We start from the raw sequence: 7,876 nt of genomic DNA on the forward strand, positions 1-7,876 counted from the left end.
AATCACTGGTTCAAAAGGAGATAGCTAAAGAAGAAAGGTCAGAACTAGGGGAAGATATCAAAATGCCAGCAAATCCACAAATGACAATCATAACTTTGAACGTGAATGGGATGAACTCACCCATAAAATGTAGACAAATAGCAGATTGGATTAGAACCCAAAACCCTACCATTTGTTGTCTTCAAGAAACACATATGAGGCGGGTTGACACTCACAAGGTTAAAATTAAAGGTTGGAGTAAGACCTTTGGGCCTCAACTGATACAAAGAAGGCAGGAGTTGCAATCATGATATCTGACAAAGCCAAAGCAAAAATAGACCTGATCAAAAGGGATAGGGAAGGTAAATATATTCTGTTAAAAGGGAGTATAGACAATGAGGAAATATCACTAATCAACATGTATGCACCAAATGGTATAGCATCCAAATTTTTAATAGAGAAAATAGGAGAATTGAAGGAGGAAATAGAGAGTAAAACCATATTAGTGGGAGATTTGAACCAACCACTATCAAATTTAGATAAATCAAACCAAAAAATAAACAAGAAAGAGGTAAAAGAGGTGAATGAAATCTTAGAAAAATTAGAGTTAATAGACATATGGAGAAAAATAAATAGGGACAAAAAGGAATACACTTTCTTTTCAGCACCACATGGCACATTCACAAAAATAGATCATACACTAGGTCACAGAAACATGGCACTCAAATGCAGAAAAGCAGAAATAATAAATGCAACCTTTTCAGATCACAAGGCAATAAAAATATTGATCGGTAAGGGTACATGGAGAGCCAAATCAAATATTAATTGGAAATTAAATAATATGATACTCCAAAATCAGATAGAGAAGAAATCATAGAAACAATTAATAATTTCTTTGAAGAAAATGACAATGGTGAGACATCCTTTCAAACCTTATGGGATCCAGCCAAGGCAGTACTTAGAGGAAAATTCATATCCCTGAGAGCATATATTAACAAATTAGGGAGGACAGAGATCAAGGAATTGGAAATGCAAATCAAAAAACTTGAGAACGAACAAATTAAAACCCCCCAAAAGAAAACCAAACTAGAGATCCTAAAAATTAAGGGAGAAATTAATAAAATCGAAAGCAAAAAAACTATTGAGCTAATAAACAAGACTAGAAGCTGGTACTTTGAAAAAACAGACAAAATAGACAAAGTACTGTTCAATCTAATTAAAAAAAGGAAAGAAGAAAGGCAAATTAACAGCATCAAGGATGAAAAGGGGGATCTCACCTCCAATGAAGAGGAAATTAAGGCAATCATTAAAAACTACTTTGCCCAGCAATATGGCAATAAATATACCAACCTAGGTGATATGGATGAATATTTACAAAAATATAAATTGCCTAGACTAACAGAAGAAGAAATAGATTTCTTAAATAATCCCATATCAGAAAAAGAAATCCAACAGGCCATCAAAGAACTTCCTAAGAAAAAATCCCCAGGGCCTGATGGATTCACCAGTGAATTCTATCAAACATTCAAAGAATAGCTAACTCCAATACTATACAAACTATTTGACATAATAAGCAAAGAGGGAGTTCTACCAAACTCCTTTTATGACACAAACATGGTACTAATTCCAAAACCAGGCAGGCCAAAAACAGAGAAAGAAAATTATAGACCAATCTCCCTAATGAATATAGATGCAAAAATCTTAAATAGGATACTAGCAAAAAGACTCCAGCAAGTGATCAGAATGGTCATCCACCATGATCAAGTAGGATTTATACCAGGGATGCAGGGCTGGTTCAATATTAGGAAAACTATCCACATAACTGACCACATCAACAAGCAAACCAACAAGAACCACATGATAATCTCAATAGATGCAGAAAAAGCCTTTGATAAAATACAACACCCATTCCTACTAAAAACACTAGAAAGCATAGGAATAGAAGGGTCGTTCCTAAAAATAATAAACAGTATATATCTAAAACCATCAGCTAATATCATCTGCAATGGGGATAAACTAGATGCATTCCCAATATGATCAGGAGTGAAACAAGGATGCCCATTATCACCTCTATTATTTGACATTTTATTAGAAATACTAACAGTAGCAATTAGAGAAGAAAAAGAAATTGAAGGCATTAAAATATGCAAGGAGGAGACCAAATTATTGCTCATTGCAGATGACATGATGGTCTACTTAAAGAATCCTAGAGATTCAACCAAAAAGCTAATTGAAATAATCAACAACTTTAGCAAAGTTGCAGGATACAAAATAAACCCACATAAGTCATCAGCATTTCTATATAATTCCAACACAGCTCAGCAGCAAAAACTAGAAAGAGAAATACCATTCAAAATTACCTTAGACAAAATAAAATACTTAGGAATCTATCTCCCGAGACAAACACAGGAACTATATGAACACAACTACAAAACACTTTCCACACAACTAAAACTAGACTTGAGCAATTGGAAGAACATTAACTGCTCATGGGTAGGATGAGCCAATATAATAAAAGTGAACATCCTACCCAAACTCATATATCTATTTAGTGCCATACCCATGGAACTTCCAAAAAAAATTTTTTTCCTGATTTAGAAAAAACCATAACAAAGTTCATTTGGAAGAACAAAAGATCAAGGATATCCAGGGAAATGATGAAAAAAAAAATACAAAGGAAAGGGGCCTTGCAGTCCCAGATCTCAGACTATATTATAAAGCAGCAGTCATCAAAACAATTTGGTACTGGCTAAGAGACAGAAAGGAGGATCAGTGGAATAGACTGGGGGCAAGCAACCTCAGCAAGACAGTATATGACAAACCCAAAGATCCCAGCTTTGGGGACAAAAATCCACTATTTCATAAAAACTGCTGGGAAAATTGGAGGACAGTGTGGGAAAGATTACGTTTAGATCAACACCTCACACCCTACACCAAGATAAATTCAAAATGGGTGAATGACTTGAACATAAAAAAGGAAACTATAAGAAAATTAGGTGAACACAGAATAGCATACATGTCAGACCTTTGGGAAGGGAAAGACTTCAAAACCAAGCAAGAATTAGAAAGAGTTACAAAATGCAAAATAAATAATCTGGAATACATCAAATTAAAAAGTTTTTGTACAAAGAAAACCAATGTAACCAAAATCAGAAGGGTAGCAACATATTGGGAAACAATCTTCATAAAAACCTCTGACAAAGGTTTAATTACTCAAATTTACAAAGAACTAAATAAATTGTACAAAAAATCAAGCCATTCTCCAATTGACAAATGGGCAAGGGACATGAACAGGCAGTTCGCAGCCAAAGAAATCAAAACTATTAATAAGCACATGAAAAAGTGCTCTACATCTCTTATAATCAGAGAGATGCAAATCAAAACAACTCTGAGGTATCACCTCACACCTAGCAGATTGACTAACATGACAGCAAAGGAAAGTAATGAATGCTGGAGGGGATGTGGCAAAGTAGGGACACTAATTCATTGCTGGTGGAGTTGTGAATTGATCCAACCATTCTGGAGGGCAATTTGGAACTATGCCCAAAGGGCACTAAAAGACTGTCTGCCCTTTGATCCAGCCATAGCACTGTTGGGTTTGTACCCCAAAGAGATAATAAGGAAAAAGACTTGTACAAGAATATTCATAGCTGCACTCTTTGTGGTGGCCAAAAATTGGAAAATGAGGGGATGCCCATCAATTGGGGAATGACTGAAAAAATTGTGGTATATGTTGGTGATGGAATACTATTGTGCTAAAAGGAATAATAAAGTGGAGGAATTCCATGGAGACTGGAACAACCTCCAGGAAGTGATGCAGAGCAAAAGGAGCAGAACCAGGAAAACATTGTACACAGAGACTGATACATTGTGGTACAATCGAAGGTGATGGACTTCTCCATTAGTGGTAATGCAATGTCCCTGAACAATCTGCAGGGATCTAAAAAATACTATCCACAAGCAGAGGACAATCTGTGTGAGCAAAAACACTGAGGAAAAGCATCTGCTTGACTATAGGGGTGGAAGGGATATGATTGAGGAGACACTCTAAATGAACACCCTAATGCAAATAGCAACAACAGGGAAATGAGTTCCAGTCAAGAACACATGTGATAACCAGTGGAATTGTGTGTCGGCTATGGGAGAGGGAAAGGTGGTGGGAGAGGGGGCGGGGAGGAAAAGAAAATGATCTTTGTTTCCAGTGATTAATGTTTGGAAATGACCAAATAAAATAATGTTTAAAATAAAAAAAAATCCTCATCTCTTCTCTTAAGCCACATACATGCACATACTCACTGCATCTTTTTCTGAGGTGGTTCTCTTGGGGGATGACAGAAACATGATACTGAAAACTCCTGATCACTCTGCTTGGTCCCATAAGCCAATTTCTGGCATCCAGGTCACATCACACATACAAGTTTAGAGGGGGATGGACCTCCCACTTGGTCCCCAATTCATACTCATGAAATGCAAATTCTCAGGCTGTTCTCAGCTGGAACAATTTATTGCTTCCTGCTCTGCAACAGCTTTCTCACTGCTCTCTCACTACCAAGGTTCTTTAGAAGCATAAGAGGCCTAATTTATCCACACAGACAAATTATTCTTTCAGATAAGCAAACTGAGGCACCCTCTGCTGTTCTAGTTTTCCAGTCAGGGAACCATCTGTATGAAGTGGAAGTTTAAGGGGACCTTGATATATCAAGGTGTACTCTCTCTAGCCACTTTTTCAAAATCATATGGGGGAGAGACATCAATTATAATGCAATGCTTTTTTGGGAGAGAGATGCTGCCTCAAGTCATTAACCTAAGACAAAATCCCCAAAGATTTACAGAAAAATCCCTTATTATAGAAGAATCCTGATGCAATCAAGCTTCTATGAAGCGATTATAATATTTTTATAAGGCTTGGAGATAGGTTTAAATCCAGAAATAAAGGATAGGTATATTATACAAAGAGAGGAGAAGTTCAGGGCTGGGCTACCAGGGAAAAACTGATCTTTTATAATGGATACAAAAGAAATCCTTCCAGCCAAGGAGCTTGACCACCTGGGAGAAGCCTCTGATACCTTGAGAGAAATTTCTAAGACAAAAGGGTAGTTAAGATTTTATCATTGGGTACTTCAAGGCCAAAGATAAGGTCAATCTGGGACCTCCCTAAAGCAAGTTCCCAGACAAACTCATAAGACCCACCCCAAACACTTACAGGCTGTAAAGCCTTTGTCCTTCTGGTAGAAGGATGGGGTCAGTCCTACTGGAATAAGGATGGAGTAATAACTAGAGAATAACACTCTCATTTCTCACTCCACACAGTAGTGATTAAGACCTGAATAAGGGTTGTAAGAGTATAGAGAAGAGACATATAGAAGAGAATGTTATGATTAAAATTCTGTGGAGGATGTATATGTATATGTTTATTTGTCATTATTTATTAGTAAAAGCTAGAGAGAGAGAAAGGAAAAGATCACATGATCATGTGGCTGTGCCTAACTAAAAAAACACTTCCACACTTTCCCTGGCTCAGCCTCCAAGCAGTATGACTTAAGCAGCTGGCCTGGCCAAGAGATCAGCCAATGAGATAAGCTGGTGGCTGTGTGGAATACTACAGAGAAGGGAGAGAGAGGCACTAGCATCCGGGAAGACAGAGGGAGTGCTTCCTCTATATTTGCTTTTAGAGTCTTTTTTAGCCATCTCTCCTGGGCACTCTGATTGGACAGTCTGGGTTCTGAGCCCTGACTTCCTGACACATTAAGCATTGCAGAGGGATTTCCACCAGCCTTTTCTGTACATCATGATGCCCACTTATGCCATGCAGCCCTTGAGTCACAGAGGTCTCTCTGACATGCTGCCATAGTGTGCATACTCAGTCAGCCAAACCATGGGGCTGGTATATTCACTCACCCTCTGTTTTCTTTAGTTTCTTCAGCAAAATGGGAATACTATCTCTCAGGGTAGTCATGAGATATAAATTCATAAAGCTCTTAGCACAGTGCCTGTCATCTAGTGGGTGCTATAAAAATGAATATTCTCCTTCCTCAGCCAATTGCCCTACTGCTGCAGTGGTCAGTATCCTCTTATGCCCTTTGGGCATCAGATTAGTAATGTGCAAAATGACTTATTAGATAGCTTTCGGTTCTCTGTAGCTTTCATCTTTAATCCTATAATGCTCTTTGTTTATTGAAAAGGAAATAAAGCTGCTCATAGCATATTTCTCACTCTCTAGCTTTCTTTAACATATTCTCCTTTATCCACCAGACAATATTTAATTGGGAGTTAATTTTTCTCATGTACAAGTTACTTGGGAGCAACAAAATGATACAGTGGATAGAGCGCCATGCCTGCAGTCAAGAAGACTCATTTTCCTGAGTTCAATTCTGGTCTCAGATATTTAATGACTATTTGACCCTATACAAGTCACTTAACCTTGTTTGCCTCAGTTCCTCATGAGTAAAATGAGCTAAAGAAGGAAATGGCGAATCATTCCAATGTCTTGGTCAAGAAGATTCCTAATAGGGTCAGGAAGAGTCAGACTGACTGAAAGAACTAAACAACAACATGATCTATTAACTTGGTAACCTTGTGTATAGTTATAAATATGATATGTTAATACATAAGTGATGGCAAACCTTTTAGAAATCATGTTCTGTGCAATGATCTGCACCACCACTACCACCACCATGTGCTGAGAGTGCCCCACACCCCCTTCTTACTTCACACAGGGGAAGAAGAAAGTTATACCATTAGGCTGCTGGGGGGAGGGATAGGTAAAGTGAGGAATATTCTCAGCAAGTATATAGAGCGGGAGGGGAGTGGTCCAAGAACTCTGCTCCCCTCTAGCTCTGCCACCTATGAGCCACTCACTTTACCCCAGACGATAGAGGAAGAAAGCACTCCCATTGAGCTGATGGGAAGAGGGGCTGGTGAAATGAGGAATGTCCCCAGCCTAGGTGGAAAGGGGGAAAGGAGTATGTGCTTCCATTGGGCTGCTGGGCTGAGCATTGTGGAGAAGGGGAAGGAACAGCTCTGCCTGAATCCCTCTGCCTTTCTAGTAACAAACTTGGTGGAGGGGGGCAGAGCATGTGCCCACAGAGAAAGCTCTGTGTGACATCTTTGGCACTCATGCACCATCACTGATATATATGTAAAAAATAGACTCGAATACAGGACTACAATCCCCACGAGCCTTTGCTCCACTTCCCCAGAATGCCTTGTAATCTCACCTGGGCCGAGATCGAGAAGATATTTAAGCTGATTCAAAGGCTTGGGAGGGCCTCTTGGCTCTTTTTGGACTTCCGTTTTGGAGCAGGCGGTCTCTTGCGTGATGTGAGGTTATTTTGTCTAGGCCTCTGGCCTAGGCACATGTTTCTTACTTGTATATTCTTTAATCTTTAACGTTTAATAAACCTCTAAAAAATATAATATTCCTTGCTGAGAGAAACTAATTTCTACCTGCCTCAGTCTCCCCATATTCCTAAATTCTAATCATTACAGTTGGCAACCTAATGAGGAAAAAAGAACTTTCAATCTTCTGATTTCTTTTCTGATCATAAATTCAGTTTTAATATCTAGTACCTAGAAAAAAAAATTTTTTTTGAGCCATATCTCTCTGGCCAAGGTTTTCTACCCTCGAGAAAGCTGCTACAGGCTCCAGACCTGCTGCCCATCCCACCTGGCTCAGCCCCGCCGCTTCCTGCCTGCAGCCTGCAGCCCTGATCGTCCTCACCTGGTACCTGGTCCCGGCCTTGCCCACCCCCCCGCAGCCGCTCCAGCTCCTGCTCCTGGCCTCTCACCGGCCCGCTGCCTGCCTATTTCTGCGCCCCAGACCCTCGAGCACAACCCCAGTTGGCTCATCACCCAGATCCTTGGAGCAGATCGCTCAGGACTCATTGCGACCAGCTGG

The sequence above is a fragment of the Monodelphis domestica genome, chromosome 3 (genome assembly GCF_027887165.1).
Source record: "Monodelphis domestica isolate mMonDom1 chromosome 3, mMonDom1.pri, whole genome shotgun sequence".
Taxonomy (NCBI): domain Eukaryota; kingdom Metazoa; phylum Chordata; class Mammalia; order Didelphimorphia; family Didelphidae; genus Monodelphis; species Monodelphis domestica.